Here is an 18,807-nt window from a genome sequence, read left to right on the forward strand (position 1 = left end):
ATACAAAAACCATAACCAACCATAGATTCCATTTACCCAATCATCAATCATTCATGAACACGACAATATCTATCATTGATTCTAATGAACTTGAACTAAGAACAGTTTACGATGATATAATCAAACAATCATGCAGGGATTTAGACACTAACCACAATGAACGGAATGGTAATTAAGTCGTTTCGGGGTTCCGGGGCACACGATCGCCGTCAATCAGAGAAGATGGAGCTCTAGGGTTTCTTATTTTTGCCAAACGTATGAAACATAAGTCTGTGTGTGTTAATATATGCGTTTTACCGTACTGGGCCCGTAATGGGCTTCGGCGAACATGTGGGCCGGCGAAACACTTTTGTTTCGTCGAAAATGAAATGGCGAAACCAACTTTTGTTTTGTCGAGTTATTATTGGCGAAACACATCTTGTGTTTTGTCGAGCCTATTCATGTGTTAACAGTTAATGCTTTTCTACTAAGTCTCACTTTATAATACAATCACATACATGCAATAATCACAACGCGTTCCATTATAGCACAACGTATACAGTTACAAGTCCAACAAGTCAAACAACTAAACAGTCAAAGTCATTGTGCAATAAATGTGAAAGTGAAAGTCGGAAACTCGAGTTGTCACATTATCCCCAACTTGAAAGAAATTTCGTCCCGAAATTTAGCATGCGGTTACTGAGGAAGCTAGGTAAGTTGTATCGTTCACTGGTTTTCCTGGGGTGTCACATCATCCCCCTGTTGATTTGGAATTTCGTCCCGAAATTCTGCAGTAGTAGCTTCAGCCTCAGTAGTAGTTGCATTGGTTTCGAATAACTAGGGATACTTGAGTTTCATTTGATCTTCACGCTCCCAGGTGAACTCTGGGCCGCAACGGGAGTTCCAACGAACTCGAACAAGAGGGATTCTCGTGTTCTTGAGGACCATAACATCCTGGTCCGTGATTTCAACAGGTTCCTCGACGAACTGCAACCGCTCGTCAATAGTGAGCTCCTTCAAGGGAACTATGAGGGTCTCATCTGAAAGGCACTTCTTCAGATTCGACAGGTGAAAAACATTGTGAACTGCACCGAGTTCAGCTGGTAAGTTCAGTCTGTAGGCCACTTTGCCTATTCTCTCTGCGATTTCGAATGGTCCGACATACCGCGGATCGAGTTTGCCTCGTTTGCCAAAATGAACCACACTCTTCCAGGGTGAGACTTTAAGTAAAACCCGGTCCCTGACCTGAAATTCCAATGGCTTCGTACGCTTATCCGCGTAGCTTTTCTGACGGTCGCGAGCTGCCGCCATGCGTTGTCGTATTTGTGCAATCTTTTCCATGGTGTCCGCTATAAGTTCTGGACCCGTGATCTGACTATCCCCCACCTCTGCCCAATAGAGAGGTGACCGACATTTACGCCCGTACAATGCCTCAAATGGAGCGGCTTGTATGCTGGTGTGATAACTGTTATTGTATGAAAACTCCACAAAAGGGAGATGCTTTTCCCAGCTGTTGCCAAAACCGATAACATATACCCGAAGCATGTCTTTTAAGGTTTGAATCGTGCGCTCAGACTGCCCATCCGTCTGAGGGTGATATGCTGTGCTCATATCTAACCGAGAGCCAAAAGCCTTGTGCATTGCTTGCCACAGTTCTGATGTGAATCGTGCATCGCGATCCGAAATGATAGAGGTGGGCACCCCGTGCCTTGAGACTACTTCCTTCAAGTATATGTCTGCTAGTGTGGAAAACTTGTCCGTTTCTTTGATTGCCAGGAAATGAGCAGACTTGGTGAGTCGATCCACGATCACCCAAATAGTATCGTTCCCACGCTGGGATCTAGGTAGGCTTGTAACAAAATCCATGGAAATTTCCTCCCATTTCCACTGTGGTATCTTTGGTTGCTGGAGTAGGCCCGCTGGTTTCTGATACTCTGCCTTGACTCTTGCACAAGTCAAGCACTTGCTGACATAGGTAGCGATGTGGGCCTTCATGCTAGGCCACCAATACGTAGTTCTGATGTCATGGTACATCTTATCCGACCCTGGATGTACCGAGTAGCGAGACTTGTGAGCTTCATCCATTACCAGCTCGCGTAAGTCTCCAAAAAGTGGGACCCAAATACGCCCCTTTACATAGTAGGCGCCGTCTTCCTTCTGTTCTAATCGTTGCCTTGAGCCGCGTAGCGCTTCAGCCCTAACGTTTTCTGGTTTTAATGCTTCTACTTGAGCATCTCGTATCTGTGCTGGAAGACCAGACTGAATGGTGAGTTACAATGCTCGTACGCGCTTAGGTGTAGTGTCTTTCCGACTGAGGGCGTCAGCCACAACATTGGCTTTGCCTGGATGGTACTTGATAGCGCATTCGTAATCGTTCAAAAGTTCGACCCATCTTCGTTGTCGCATGTTCAAATCCTTTTGCTTAAGGATATGCTCGAGACTCCTGTGATCGCTGTAAATTGTGCACTTGGTACCGTACAGGTAGTGTCGCCATATCTTAAGCGCGAAAACAACAGCTCCCAGCTCTAAATCGTGCGTCGTGTAGTTTCGTTCATGAACTTTGAGTTGGCGCGAAGCATAAGCAATAACTTTATCCCGCTGCATCAATACACAACCAAGCCCCTGTATCGATGCGTCACAATAAACCACAAAATCATCTGTGCCCTCTGGCAATGAGAGAATAGGTGCGCTGCAAAGCCTATCCTTTAAGTACTGGAAAGCGGTTTCCTGGGAATCTCCCCAACGGTAGGTGACACCCTTCTGTGTCAGTAGTGTAAGTGGTTGTGCAATCTTTGAGAAGTCTTTGATAAACCGTCTGTAGTAACCCGCCAAACCCAAGAATTGGCGTATTTCCGTTGGAGTGCGAGGCGCAGGCCAATTTCTGATCGAATCTACCTTGGATAGATCAACATGAATCCCATCCTTGTTTACCACGTGGCCTAGGAAATGGACTTCACGAAGCCAGAAGTCGCATTTTGAAAACTTGGCATACAGTTGTTCCTTTCGAAGAAGTTCCAAAATAAGTCGTAGATGCTGCTCGTGTTCCTCCTGACTCCTAGAGTAAATCAGAATGTCATCGATGAAAACGATAACGAACTTGTCTAGATACGGCTTGCACAATCTGTTCATTAAATCCATGAATACTGCGGGCGCGTTCGTTAACCCGAATGGCATGACAAGAAACTCGTAGTGACCATAGCGAGTTCTGAAAGCTGTTTTGGAAACGTCCTCATCCTGGACTCTCAGCTGATGATACCCTGACCTCAAGTCTATCTTGGAGTAGTAACTCGACCCTTGCAACTGGTCGAATAAGTCGTCTATGCGCGGAAGGGGATAACGGTTCTTCACCGTCACCTTGTTGAGTTCTCAGTAGTCTATGCACATCCTGAAGGTACCGTCCTTCTTTTTCACGAATAATACTGGAGCTCCCCAAGGCGAAGAGCTTGGACGAATAAAGCCCTTTTCCAAGAGCTCTTATATTTGCTTTGACAGTTCTTCCAGTTCAGTTGGAGCTAAACGATATGGTGCTCGAGCTATGGGTGCTGCTCCTGAAGCGAGCTCGATTTGAAATTCGACCTGGCGATGTGGCGGTAGTCCAGGTAAGTCTTCAGGAAACACCTGTGGAAAGTCACGTGCAACTGGAATATCCTCCAACTTCTTTTCTTTTGTTGATGCATCAGTGACAAGCGCCAAAATGGCAGTGTGACCCTTTCGCAAACATTTCTGAGCCTTCAAGAAAGAGATGATGCGAACCACCGCACCATTCTTGTCGCCTTGAACCTCGAGAGGTTCTTGACCAGAACGGGGAATACGAATGATCTTCTCGATGCATAAGATTTCTGCCTGATGTTGGGATAACCAATCCATCCCAATAACGATATCGAAGCTTCCCAAGACTATGGGAATAAGATTGATGGAGAACGCTTGACCGGCTAAGACAATATTACAACCCCTGACTACATGTGTGGCTTCTAGACTCTTACCATTAGCTAATTCTACGACATGTTTGGTGTTTAGGGGTGTTGGTGTATGTTTTAACAATTTACTCACTTTCAAAGATATATAACTTGTATCTGCACTCGAATCAAACAAGACAGTAACATAAATATCGTTGAGAAGAAACTTACCCATAACCACATTGGGATCATTCCTTGCGTCGCCCTGACCCATCACGAAAGCACGACCCCGAGCTTCGTTGCCATTGTTGTTGTTGTTTCCCCCATTGTTGTTGTTCCCATTACCCTGGTGATTGTTGTTGTTGCGATTCTGGTTCTGGTTCAATTGAGGGCAATCACTTTTGAAATGACCTTCAGCCCCACACTGGAAACATCCCCGGTTTCCTCGCTGTGGCTGCTGCTGTTGGTTTTGAGGAGCTGGTGGTGGAAGTTGCTGATTCTGATTCGCAGGTCGCGAACTCCTGCAGTCTTTAGCTTCATGCCCTAACTTGAGACATCTCTGACAACGTTCCTTGCGACACCGTCCACTGTGGTGTCTGTTGCACCTATTACATAGTGGGTGAAATCCCCGATATCCACCCTGCCCCTGACTGCCTGATGATTGCTGGCTCGGATTCTGGTAGTCATTCGTCTTGCGCTGCTGTGCTTGAGACTGAACAGAAACTGATCCCTTGCTGGAATCCCCATCCCATTTTCTCTTGTTGTCGCTGGGAGTAGCAGAAGTAGCAGTTGGAGTGGTAGCACTAATGTGTTTTGGCAGCTTGTTCTGTTCCACTGCTTGATCGGTGAGTCGATGAGCAAGACGTTGGATGTCTTGGATATTGTCGAGGTTAGCCGATGTCACATGGCTCTGAATCTCAGATGCTAAACCCTTGAGGTACAACTCGATGCGCTTGATTGAGGGGTCCACCATGGTTGGACACAAGATGGCCAGTTCGTTCGACCGTTTCGTGTAAGCTTCGATCTCCGACCCCGTCATTTTCAAATGATAAAGCTCCACTTCCAACTTGTGGATGTCATCGCGTGTGCAGTATTCCCTTTTGATCAGTTCCTTGAAATCGTTCCAAGGGGTGGCGTTAGCAGCTGCCAGCCCTAAAATCTGAACTTGCGCGTTCCACCAGGTTAGCGCAATCCCTTCCAACGTGCCAGTGGCGTACTTGACCCTGCGAGCCTCAGGGCATTCACACATCTCGAATACTGACTCGAGCTTCTCAAACAAATGGAGTAGTCCCACTGCTCCTTCCGTACCACTGAACGTGCTTGGACGACAGTCCATGAAGTTCTTGAATGTGCAGACAGGTTGTTGAGCGTGTTGACCTATTGTGCATAGAATAGGACAGTATTAAATACAAGAGTTGATTTAGGAATGTAGGATTCAAAGACCCTAGTGTGTATCCCATTCGCAGGGTATACTACCTGCTTGTGCAGCTGCAAGTGCCGCAGCTACTTGTTCAGCAATGAGAACCGTCAACTGGGCTTGAGTCATGTTCACACGTCCAGACATGATCTTCATAGTAAAAGTAGAATAAGTGAGAATGGTTCGCGAGTAATGCCATGACAGAAGAGTGTAAGCACATAGGTGTTCTCATGTAATGGCGTATAGTAGGCAATGTAATCTAAGCATACTACGAGCAAAGTTCTATGTAGTTCTAACAAGCAGGTAATAAACATAAACCTTATTACCTAGGATGTTGAGTCTTGCACGTGGAGCGAGGCGTCGTTGTGGATCGTTGAGAGCACTGTTCTGGTTATAGTCTGGTTTTAATAAAAACGTTTTTCCCATATTAAAACCAAGTTCTCTATAACCAATGGCTCTGATACCAATCTGTCACACCCCCAAAACCCACACGCGGAGTACCACCGCTTGGAGGCGTGACATGACCAGGATCAAGCCACCAATCATATCGAACATGTAATTAATAACAAGTAAAAGTAAAAGCAAACCAATCATTCAATACGATAGGTGTTCAAAACATAAGTATAGTTTAAGTAGCGGAAGCATAATATGAAAACCCAGTGTATGTAATAAGTTCAAGTGTTATAAAGTTTAACATAACATCCACGATCCATACTCCACAACGACATGCTCCTTCCTGTGCAAGCTCCATAGTACCTAAGGTCCTGCAAGGCATGCAGCAGAGAGTCAACAACTAGTTGAGCGAGTTCACAGTTAACAGTTCAGTAATTGTAATAGTATAGTAAGCCTTGTGTTCGTTCATTAAGTCATGTATCGTATTAGTTCGTATCGCGGCCCTCTAGGCATGTATGCGAAGATTAGGGAAAGTTCCCAAGTATTCTAGACTAGGTATATTTGTATCGCGGCCACCCGGCATGTGTGCGAAGTTTAGTGTATAGTTCGCGGCCTTCCTAGGCATGTGTGCGAAGATTAGTCATATTATCGCGGCCAACCCCGGTGTGTGTGCGAAGATCAGTTCTATAAGTATCACTAGTCTAGTCGTATCTTATCAATAACCCTTCCTCACCCGAGGACCATATAACTAAGTTCCATGAGCTAGGTAAGTACAAGTAAATAATCCAAACCCATTCCCACCCTGGGAACCCCATGCGTTGGCTGTGTGAACTCACCTTGGTTTGCTCGGTATGCTAAGTATGTGCTCACAGTTTATCAATCAAGTCCTAAAGTACGCACGTATATATATCATTAGTTCGTATTCACGTAGTTCATGTATAAGCACAATCAATAATCACCAAGTAGCACATTGCACGTTATTCAAGATCATGCAAGTCATGTTCATCATCTAACGGCAGTTAGTTAATGCAATTAAGTTTTAACGGAAATAGTTACTGTGCAAAATATCCAAATCGACGAAACACAGAATTGGCAAAACACATTCTGTTTCGTCGTGATCTCCTTTGACGAAACATATTCTGTTTCGTCAATTACTCTTTGGCTAAACAAAGTTCTGTCTCGTCGACTGCCCCTTGGCGAAACACGTTCTGTTTCGCCGAGAGGTCTATTTCGTCAAGTCTGATTCGGGGTGATGTCAGTTACGTCAACCAGTTACATCAGTTACGCAATATCACAGAAACCCTAATTGCCGTCATCAACAAGAAGCAATTATACGTCAATCATTAACACAGAAATCATCATCAATCATCATGGAATCAATCAATCATAATAGGCCAAACATTTCCCTTATCAAGCTATTCATACAACGAGCATAACACGAGCACAATCCATCATATTACTAGGTGTTCATACGATTAATACTAGTTCCGATTCGTGGGTTCAAGGGATCATCATACAATCAATTCTGACATACAAAAACCATAACCAACCATAGATTCCATTTACCCAATCATCAATCATTCATGAACACGACAATATCTATCATTAATTCTAATGAACTTGAACTAAGAACAGTTTACGATGATATAATCAAACAATCATGCAGGGATTTAGACACTAACCACAATGAACGGAATGGTAATTAAGTCGTTTCGGGGTTCCAGGGCACACGATCGCCGTCAATCAGAGAAGATGGAGCTCTAGGGTTTCTGATGTTTGCCAAACGTATGAAACATAAGTCTGTGTGTGTTAATATATGCGTTTTACCGTACTGGGCCCGTAATGGGCTTCGGCGAACATGTGGACCGGCGAAACACTTTTGTTTCGTGGAAAATGAAATGGCGAAACAAACTTTTGTTTCGTCGAGTTATTATTGGCGAAACACATCTTGTGTTTCGTCGAGCCTATTCATGTGTTAACAGTTAATGCTTTTCTACTAAGTCTCACTTTATAATACAATCACATACATGCAATAATCACAACGCGTTCCATTATAGCACAACGTATACAGTTACAAGTCCAACAAGTCAAACAACTAAACAGTCAAAGTCATTGTGCAATAAATGTGAAAGTGAAAGTCGGAAACTCGAGTTGTCACATCTATCTTTCTGGTCTCCGTTGAAACGCGCATTTTTCAGAACAGTTTCCATGTTTCTGTTGAATTCTTTGTATCGTAAATTTACTTTCGTTTTTTCGTCATATGCCGAAGTATTCTGTAATATTGAGTACCACATTTTAAACAACAAAACAATGTCCTAATATAATTTCATCAATTAAATATAGAAAAAGAGTTACCAGCATTAATTCTGTGCAAAATAACCTTGAGGGTGATTCTAGAGCCTTGTATCTTTCTTCATAGTTCAGGATATGTGCCCAACATTGAATAATTGTGACGTGTGCATGAAATCCTGGTTTCATGCTCTCACAAAGCACCCTCATGAGAAACTTTTCTCCCATCTTGAACACCTCAGTCCTAAAAAAACATCATTTGACCCATATTGGATTATGTTGACTTGGCGCAAGGGCACTGAAGGATTTTTCTGGACTTCAATACATATGTCCTTGGCCAGGTGTTGGAAACTGGTTGATGCTAATTTGGAGAGTGCATCAGCTGGTTTATTTTCATTCCTGTTGATGTGAACAATTTTGAAGGAGGAGAATTATGATATCAATTGCTTGGTTTGTTTGAGGTAGAGGATCATGATGTCCCCTTTTGCGGTGTAGTCCCCGCTTATTTGGCCTGCATCTAATAAAGAATCGACGTGCATCTCTAGATGTTGCACACCGAGTTTGATTGTTAGTTGTAACCCCGCAAGAAACGATTCGTACTCAGCCTCTTTGTTTGTGCTTTTGAAGTCGAGGCATATTGTGTATGTGAGTTCTTGGTTGTCAGGCTTGACTAGGCGCAGAGCTACGCCCGCACCGTCCTCGTTAGATGCACCATCTATACATAGTGCCCAAATGTCGGTTGAGGATGGTGTTGGTGTAAGGTTCTACTCTTCTTCGCATTCGGTGATGCGGTTCGCCGGCACTTCTGTGGCGAAATCAGCTTGGACTTGCCCGTTGATTGCTGGTTGTGGCTTGTAAACTAGGTTGTGCCCACCTAGTTCAATGGTCCACTTAGCAAGTTGGCCTGAGATTTCAGGCTTGGAGAGGATTTGACCGATTCGGTAATTGGTCAAGACGGTGATAACATGCCCTGCAAAGTATTGGCGCAGCCGCCTGGAAGCATGTACCAACGCAAGGACCAACATCTCCATGATGGAGTATCTTGTCTCCGAGTCATTGAGCATCTTGCTCACATAATAAATTGGTGTTGGAACCCCCTCTTGGTCGGTGATGAGTACCCACCTATAGCTCTGTCCGAGGCGGACAGGTATATAAGGTGAGCGGCTCATTTTCGCGCGGTGCCATGAGAGTGGGTAGCTGGATCAAAAACTCATTCATTTCTCGAAATGCGCGTTCTGCCTCAGCAGTCCATTAGAACTGGTCTTTTCTCAAGCAGTTGTGTAAGGTTCTGATAAAAAGGAAAGATTTGGCCGCATGATTGGCCAGAAACATGTTAAGCGCGGCCAGCCGGCCCGCTAAAGTTTGCATTTCTTTTGTCGTAGACGGCGATGGCTTGTGCTCGATCGCCTGCACCTTTTATGGGTTAACCTTGAATCCATCTTTTGTGACGATGAATCCAAGGAATTTTCCTTCTTGCATTCCAAACGAGCATTTTCCCGGTTGACCTTCATATTAATGCTTCGCAGAGTTTGGAATGTCTTCTCAATATCTTGGAGCATGGTATCCTCCTCCATGCTCATGACGACAAGGTCATCCATGTAAATTTTGACACATTTGCTGATTTGTTCGCCAAACGTGCCATCCATCAGTTTCTGATAGGTTGCGCTCACATTACGCAACCCGAATGACATTTTCGTGTAACAGAAGTTTCCAAATGTGTGCGAAAAGTCGTTTTATCTTCATCCTCTAATGCCATTCGTACCTGATGGCTCTCTTTATAGCAGTCAAGGAAGCACTTCCATCTAAATGGTGCGAGGTTTTCGACTTTCTCGTTGATTTCCGAAAGTGAGTAGCAGTCCTTGGGGCAGGCCTTGTTATGGTCTTTGTAATCGACGCACATGTGCCAGCCCCGCTTGCTTTTTCTACCATAATCGGGTTTGCCAACTAGGTTTGGTATTTGACTTCCCGCAGAATACCTGCAGAGAGCAATTCCTTAACTTGATCGATCATTGTGATGTTTTTTTGCGGGTCCCAGATTACGTCTTGTTTGGACCACGGGCTTGATACTTGGCATGGTATTCAAGAAGTGTTGCGTGATGTCACGTGGGACTCCTGTCATATATGCAGGAGTCCAAGTGAATATGTCGTTGTTCTTGAAGAGCAGCTGCTTCAAGTGTGCTTTCACGTTATTCAACAAGGCGTGACTGATGCGTGTCGGTGTGTATATATTTTAGATGTATAATTAAGCCCTTTTTACACTTTTAGCCAAGTTTTAAATTTATAAAACACGATATTTACTAACACTAAACACACATATGGGCAAGTGCACCCATCGTGGACGTAGTATAGTGTTGGTAAGATACCGAGGTCGTCCAAGGACACAAGAGCTTTTAATACCGGTTTATCCTCAACGTCTAACCAAATCAAAAAGTTAGAAAAATGTTTTAAACTAAGAAAAATAAAAACTAACTAAATGCTGAAAAATAAAATAAAATAAAAACAGATAGACAAGATGAATCACTTGGATCCGACACGTGTATTAGTATAACCTTTGATTATTTTCGCACTTTTGCACTTGTTTAAGAGATTATCTTAGTTATTGTAGTAGGCCCCTCTTTTGAAGGCGACGTTACCCTCAACCCAGTAGTTTGAGTCAGCAAGGATACAATCCTAAAGGGTCGGATTATTGAAAGATAATGAATTAAGTTATTAATGCAAATTATGGTAGGCCCCGCTTTTGGCGGTGACGTTACCCTCGGCTAAGTAGTCTGAGTCAGCAGGGATACAGTCCTAAATAGCCGGGTTATAGTATTAATAGTAGTTAGCTTATGAGGGGGTCAAAGAGTTTGGATCCCCGCCATCCAATACCTATGGGCATTGAAGGAGATCCTACTAAATTTGACCCAGGTCCCAAGCAGGACCTCTAAACGCTGAACAAGGGCAAGACCCTTACCAAACCGTTCCCTTAACCCCCGACCAGGTAGCCAACATACCTCCATATAGACCGTGGAGATATGAATGGTGAAAATCTTTTATTTTATATAGACAGTAAAATAACGCCAAGACACCACGGACAAACGATAAGGAAAGATCACCTTCAACATAAGTAACTAGTTATTAAAGTCATTAATACAAAACCAAATAAAAAGTGCAAAAGATTAAAAATAAAAAGTATTATACTAAACACTTGTCTTCACCAAGTGATGTAAGAGACTTAGGCAAACATGGCCTTGATTGTCAAGAACTCTTACGATCAATCTTGGATCCCGAGACGACTCACACACTCTACGGTGGACAATGGATGATGGTGGTGGATGATGGTGTTATGGTGGTGGTGGGTGGTGGATGAAGTGTGAGAGAGGTGGTGTGCCAAGGGATGAGAGAGAATGAAACCAAGCTCCTCTATTTATAGGCTGAACAGAACGCTGGACACGGCCCCGTGTCCGCTGGACACGGCCCCGTGCCCGTCTGACATTCTCTCTCTTCATTAATTGTAATTGCGAATTACAATTAATGCGCCTGCTGTACTTTCAACACGCCCCCGTGCCCGCTGGGCACGGCCCCGTGGTGAGCAATGGAAGCTTCTACTGGTTTGTCTTTTCTGCTGCTTCCTGGGCACGCCCCCGTGTTCACTGGACACGGGGCGTGTTCAGACTCTGTTCTCTTCTCTTTGTCTTGGGAGGTGCCGTTGAGGGTCCGGGCAGTTTACTTTTGTTCCTTTTCTTGTATTTATGGTAGAATTAGTGGTCTTTTTGCTTCTTTTGTGATTTTGAGCTCATTTCATCCTGAAAATACAAAAGGAAGACAAAAACACTCTTTTTCCAACATTAGTACTTAAAAAGGGTTAGTTTTATGCCTTAATTGATGTGTTTTATATGTTGCATTTTACACACATCAAATACCCCCACACTTGAACTTTTGCTTGTCCTCAAGCAAAACTCTTTTAATGTGGCTTACACTCCCAAATGGAATAGGTAGAAGAGAAGTTTTTTTTTTTTTTTTTTTTAACTTGTCCTAGAGTGTCGGGAATCCAAGGTTTGTATAGGTTCTATTTTTATTTTATTTACAATCTTATTCGTCATGGTTTATTTTGAACTTTTCATAAGATAAACTACTTATTTGGGCATAGCATGCCTTATTAAAATTCCATTTATATACAAGTTCACATACCTCACGGGAGATCACTCAATCACTCGGCCGAAGGTGTATATTTAAGTGAATCGCTCGAGAGCGGCACGGATTTACATTCTCCATATGCTTGCCAAGCGATCAATCCTCCTCCTTTTTAACTTTTTACCTTTGTAAATATCAAGAGGTCTTTTGGGGTGAAGGCTTGGGTTTAAAGGTGGGTGGTTGGTTAGTGGTTAGTAAAAAGGGCGAAAATCGTAACAAGTGTCGGTTTTCGTAAAATACCTTATTTTTGGTGACATTTATTTTTGAAGTATTTCTCCAAACAAGCTTTTTGTAGCTTATGTTTGTTTTTGACTTCATTTCTCTTTTTTTTTTTTTTTTTTTTCATCACGTAAAGGGTATGTTTATGAAAAACCGAGTTTGTTACTAAAATAAAGGTGAAAAAATGAAAAAGGTTTTTGGTGGGTAAAAAAAATTGTTTTGGGGGTAATGAAATGAAAGGTTTAGGCTCAAAGGGGTTTTCTAGGGGGATTTTGGGTAGGTAAAAAAAATGAAAAATAATGGTTTTGAAAGAAAAATAGTTAGTCCTAATGCCTCCATCATTTACTTACTTGGGTTTAAGTTGGTAAGGACCGGGAATGTATCGTCGTGGCAAGTTCTAGATTTGTAAAGACCGAGCGGCTATTCACACAAGAAACGAAAAATGAGCATTTAATCTAAATATGTGTATTTTTATGCTCAATAAAGGCTCAAAACTCACTTTTTGTGGGAATGGGTTTTTAATGTGACCAAGCATATATAATCGAATTTTAGCTAGACTTGTTATACCGTTTCATAATTTTCTTATGTTAGTTCTTTTTATCACGACGCTATCGGTTGTAAGTTTGTAAAAATATAACCCTTTTATAACTTGTTATTCCCAACTTAAACTAAGACAAGTAAATAAAATAAAAAAAATGAAAAAGTTTTTGAAAAAATTTGGGGTGTTTAGCGGTTCCAATAGAGTTTTGTGTAAGGCTTGTTTTAGGATTTTGCAAAATTCCAAGGTTTTAGCATCCCCCCCACACTTAAATTACACATTGTCCTCAATGTGTCCAAAAATAAAGTTTTTGGTTGATTAGAATATGTAAAAGTGTGTTTGAAAACAAAGATTCGTGTTACTGGCGTTCTGGACACGGCCCCGTGTCCATTGGACACGGCCCCGTGGCGAACTGCCAGTAACGAAAAACTTACAGAGGGTGAACACGGCCACGTGTCCGGCAAAAATCTGCAGGTCAGTAGCCAAACAGCAGAACTGGGAGATGGACACGGGGGCGTGTCGGCTGGACACGTCCCCGTGTGGACAGTCTGTTAGCCAGAAAAAAATAGGGTTTTCTCCCGGTTTCTTCCTCCTAGGGCTGCGAGTGCTAATGTTTAGCATTCTAACCCTTGCATTGCACCTGTTCAAGCATTCAATACCATCCAACCAAGCACAAACCATCCTAATCTTACCATAGTCAAATATTATCCAAACATAAAGTAAAAACAAAATAAAGATAAAAAGTAGTTAAGGAAAGTAAATTGTCTTGACAAATGGCACGCAGGCCATGAATTGTTAGATGGAAAAGAAGGGTAATCAAACCTGTGGGCTCATCACCAGCTAGCCCCTTGCTCCTCCCAGCCTCCTACTCCATATCTTCATCACTGTCTTCACCTCCGCCTCCCTGCCTCGCCATGTACTCCCGGATGCTACCGATATCATCTTGTATATCGTTGACGCTGCGTTCGATAGCTCCTACCCGGAGGTGTGTGTTGTTGGCGAGGTTGTAGGTGTTCTTGGTGCACATGAGGTTTTCCTGCAAAAGATCATGTAAACTTTGGAAATTAGGAAAACCGCCTCCTTGAGAGGAGGATTGACCCGGATCGCCTTGGGGAGGGTATTGGTACTGTGGAGGTGGTGCATGAAGAACTAGAGCCTCTTGCGGGTTCCATGCGTAGCCTTGTGTCCTCTGAAAGCTCACCGTCCCGTCCTCCGCTTCATAGAGCAAGTTCATGGCCCGGCAGATATGGTAATCAACCCGTCCCGACCATGGACTCCTTTCGAAGGACTTCGGGATGTTCGTGAAGTGCTTGAAAAGACGGTACACCCATCCCCCGAAGAAGATTGGTGTAGGAGCAGAGGCAAGGCGGTTCAAGTGCATGTTCCGCAGTAGGAGGTAAGGAACATCGAGAGGCTTCCGGTTGTGGATGCAGTGAAGGACAACCAAATCTCTAACCCCAACAACGCCACTACTGTCATGGCGTTGGTTCAGCGAGTACGTGAGGAGCCTGTGGATGTAGCGATATAACGGGTCTCTCAGTTTGGTACTCTTTGTGCTGCTTGAGTTGTAGATCCCATCACCGATTTGAGCCCATGCGGCTTGGCGTTCAGTTGCGTCCAAGTCTCGCAATCCCCCGGTATTCTCTTCATTCCCCGCTTCTTCGTCTTTGTACAGCCCAATGATTGATCCGAACTGCGCCATGGAGGTTCTATAGGTCGTACCCCCACATCGAAACTCGACCGCCTCGTGATCAAACGGTTCGCGTCTCGAGTTGAAGATGAACGTGCTATAGAACTCCAATGTGCATTGATGGACCGACCGAAGTCGGGTAGTCAATGCGACGTGCAGTGGACCCGTCACTATGTTGTTGAAGCGGTCCAGTTGGTTTACCATTGTCAGAAGATCGGTACATGCCCGCCTTGGATACTCTTCGGGCCTTGTTTGTAGGACCTCGTAGCGAGCCCTGGCGTCAAGTTCGCTGGCATTGAACCGTGTGAATTTGGACATCTGAAAAGAATACAGCAAAAGTTAGTGCGAAACATGGAAATTCAGGTTGAAAACTGCAAACAGTGGGCTGGACACGGCCCCGTGTTCAGCGGACACGGCCCCGTGTTCAGGCGTCTGTAACACCTAATTTTCATTTTTTCGTCCCGGTTTCGAAAACCTAAAAATTTTTAGCCTAATAGCAGCGGTTTCCCCCGAAAATGAAACCCTAAGTGTCATTTTTCCAAAATCAAACCATTTACCCTTTCAATTTTGTGTTTTTCGGTTCAAGAACAAGGGTTTGTGTTTTTAGTTGGAAATCGGACAAATCTATCAACAATACATGTCTATTTACTTCCTACTACTCTACTCTAAACTACTACTAACAATTTTCATCAAAAATTTTGAGTTCGATCCGGATGAACATGAAGAACCCTAGATTTCCCCCAATTTTTGATGTTTTAACTACATGCAAGTAACTAATCTAACTACTAAGAAGGATAGAATCATACCTTGACGTTGTTAGGTTTGGTGGTAACGTTCGAAATCTGCAGAAAATCGCCTCTAACCAGAGAGTTTTCGGCGAAACGGGGCGTGTGGAATGGTGTAACTGATAGAAAAAGAGGGTTTTATCCCGACAGTCGCCTCGACACGGCCCCGTGTCCAGCGGACACGGCCCCGTGCCGGGTGAAATTTTTGAAAATTATTTTTTATTTTTTTTTTATTTTTTTTTACGTGTTCGTGTGCATGCCCCTTATCTCCGAATAATGGTTAGATGATTTTACCGGTTTCGAATGTATACTTACCTGTAACATGTCGGGTATGAGTTTATTCGTTGACCGTTTGAAGTGCGATTTCCTCTTCCTCATCCTCAATGGATCCTCTGTAGAGTTTCAGCCGTTGGCCATTGACTTTAAATGGTGTCCCATTTCGAGTTTTAATTTCTACTGCACCGTGTGGAAAAACATGGGTGACTGAAAAAGGTCCCGACCACCTAGATTTTAACTTACCAGGAAACAATCGAAGTCGCGAATTGAACAATAGAACTTGGTCTCCAACCCGAAATTCATTAGATTTAATATATTTATCATGCAAATTTTTCATTCTTTCTTTATAAATTTCGGAGTTAGAATATGCATAATTCCTAAGTTCTTCTAATTCGTTTATTTGACAAAATCGATTCTTACCGGCAACTTCTAAGTCTAAGTTTACGTTTTTTATTGCCCAGTAGGCTTTGTGAGCGATTTCTACTGGCAAGTGACAACTTTTTCCATAGACGAGTTTATATGGGGTTGTGCCTATAGTGGTTTTATAAGCGGTTCGAAAAGCCCATAAAGCGTCGTCTAGTTTGTCAGCCCATTCTTTTTTATTTATCCCTACGGTTTTCTCAAGTATTCGTTTTAAACCTCGATTAGTCACTTCGGCTTGCCCATTTGTTTGAGGATGATATGCTGTTGAGACCCGGTGATAGACCCCATACCTTGTTAATATTTTTTCGAGTTGATGATTGCAAAAATGGGTACCTCTATCACTTATTAATGCTTTTGGTGTCCCGAAACGAGAGAACAATTTTTTTAGGAATTTTACCACTACTCTTCCATCATTTGTTGGAAGAGCCTCGGCCTCTGCCCATTTAGACAAGTAATCGACTGCCACAAGTATATATTTGTTTCCTTTTGAAGGTGGGAAAGGTCCCATGAAATCGAGTCCCCACACATCAAAGATTTCACAAACGAGAATGCCATTTTGAGGCATTTCGTTTTTGGAAGAAATATTACCTGACCTTTGGCAGGCATCACATGTCTTTACAAGGTTTTGTGCATCCTTGTAAATGGTTGGCCAGTAGAATCCCGAATCAAATACCTTTCTTGCGGTACTTGCGGCACCATGATGTCCTCCGTATGGACCTTCATGACAATGACGGAGTATTCTTCGTGCTTCATTACCATGGACACACCTTCGGATGAGTTGATCGGCACACATTTTGAAAAGATAGGGGTCTTCCCAAAAGTAATGCTTTACATCAGCAAAGAATTTTTTCCTTTGATGATGTGGCCATCCTTTGGTGACTATACCGCTGGCTAAGAAATTAGCGTAGTCGGCATACCATGGTTCTTGTCTGCTTTCCATCATTTCCAGGGACTCCGTGGGAAATTTTTCGTTGATTTGCTCGTCCCTGGTTGTCTCCAAAGCTGGGTCTTCTAAGCGTGAGAGGTGATCTGCAGCAGTGTTTTCTGCTCCTCTTTTGTCCTTGATTTCAATGTCGAATTCTTGGAGGAGTAGAATCCACCTTATCAAACGGGGTTTTGCGTCTTGCTTCTTGAAGAGGTACCTGATGGCTGCATGGTCTGTATAAACTATTGTTTTAGAAAGAACAAGATAAGAACGAAATTTATCAAAAGCAAACACCACCGCTAGTAACTCTTTTTCTGTAGTTGTATAATTTTCTTGTGCATCATTTAGAGTTTTACTAGCATAATAAATTGGGTGGAAATGTTTTTCTTTTCTTTGTCCCAATACTGCTCCAACAGCAAAGTCGCTTGCATCGCACATGATTTCGAAAGGAAATTTCCAATCTGGTGCTATCATGATAGGTGCATTGACTAGCATTTCCTTGAGGGTTAGAAATGCTTGATTGCATTCCTTGTCAAAGATGAAGGGTGCATCTTTTTCAAGCAATTTTGTTAGAGGTCTTGAAATTTTCGAAAAGTCCTTGATAAACCTTCTATAGAATCCGGCATGCCCTAGGAAACTTCTGATTGCTCGCACGGATGATGGAGGAGGTAATCGAGATATAGTCTCAATTTTTGCTCGATCAACTTCCATTCCTTCGCTTGAGATTTTATGTCCGAGTACTATTCCCTCTGTTACCATGAAATGGCATTTTTCCCAGTTAAGGGCGAGGTTAGTTTCCTCACATCGGGATAGCATTCGTTCAAGATTATCGAGGCATTGATCATATGAGTCTCCAAAGATGGAAAAGTCATCCATGAAGACTTCCATGGTTTTTTCAATCATATCATGGAAAATGGCGACCATACAACGTTGGAATGTTGCAGGCGCATTACATAGACCGAATGGCATGCGTCGATATGCAAAAGTTCCGTAGGGGCATGTGAAAGTTGTTTTCTCTTGGTCTTCTGGTGCTATCGGTATTTGGAAGTAACCTGAAAAACCATCTAAGAAACAATAAAATTTATGACCGGATAATCTTTCTAACATTTGATCAATGAAGGGCAAAGGAAAGTGGTCTTTCCTTGTTGCTTCATTTAATCTCCTATAGTCTATACAGACTCTCCATCCTGTGACGGTTCTTGTGGGTATTAATTCATTTTTCTCGTTAGTTATTACCGTCATACCTCCTTTCTTTGGGACTACTTGGACGGGACTTACCCACGGGCTATCGGAGATAGGGTAGATTAGTTCGGCGTCGAGTAGTTTGATGACTTCATTTTTAACCACTTCTTGAACATTGGGGTTCACTCTTCGTTGTGGTTGAATCACCGTTTTGTAGTCATCATTCATTAAAATTTTGTGCGTGCACATGGAAGGACTTATTCCCTTAATATCTACAAGCTTCCAAGCGATCGCATTTTTGTGTTTTTTAAGTAGGTTAACTAATTTTTCTTTTTCTATGGTAGTTAATTTAGACGAAATAATTACAGGTAAACTACCATCTTTGCCTAGAAAAGCATATTCCAAACCCTTAGGGAGTTCTTTGAGCTCGATGGGTGGGTCTTTAGGAGACACCTTATTTTGTGGCTCATTTAGATCAAGAACTTTAAAAGTTTGTTCTATGGCTACCTCTTCGTCGACAAAGTGGTCTTCCTCGTGGTTTGTATCAGGTGGTTCAGCTTCATCTTCAATTAGGGGGTCATTGTTGCCAAAAGGATATTTCATTGAGCGCTCAAGATCTATG

Source organism: Helianthus annuus, chromosome 6 (assembly GCF_002127325.2).
Source record: "Helianthus annuus cultivar XRQ/B chromosome 6, HanXRQr2.0-SUNRISE, whole genome shotgun sequence".
In the NCBI taxonomy this organism is placed as follows: domain Eukaryota; kingdom Viridiplantae; phylum Streptophyta; class Magnoliopsida; order Asterales; family Asteraceae; genus Helianthus; species Helianthus annuus.